Source organism: Mandrillus leucophaeus, unplaced genomic scaffold (assembly GCF_000951045.1).
Source record: "Mandrillus leucophaeus isolate KB7577 unplaced genomic scaffold, Mleu.le_1.0 Scaffold1226, whole genome shotgun sequence".
In the NCBI taxonomy this organism is placed as follows: Eukaryota; Metazoa; Chordata; class Mammalia; order Primates; family Cercopithecidae; genus Mandrillus; species Mandrillus leucophaeus.
The window spans coordinates 138,743-139,148 of record NW_012100610.1 but is presented as its reverse complement, the minus strand read 5'-3'; positions in this window follow the sequence as shown (position 1 = coordinate 139,148).

Genomic DNA, 406 nt, shown 5'->3' with positions numbered 1-406 from the left:
GGCTCGACAAGAGAACCCTCTACTCCGCATCCTCTGCTACAGGAGCCGATTTGAAGTGCACACCTGCAGATCTCAGGCAAGAGAGGGTAGTGACTGTGGTCTGTGGATTTAATCTGTGGTCTAGATCAGATGAGTTAATTCGAAGTAAAACCTCCTTCGATCTCATTTGGAAACAGGTGTTCAGAGCAACTTTCTTCTAATACTTAAATTTTTACTGAAAATAGATCATACGGAAAAACGTGTAAAGTTGTCTAAAGTTGGAAAGACTTCCACATAATAACTTAAAGTGGCAGTTTCACTTAACGATGCTCACAGCAGAAATCTGGGTCTAGTTATCTTGAATCATAATAAAAATCATTTCCTTAGCCCTTTCCTCTTAGGCTTTATGTCAATTAGGGTACAATCA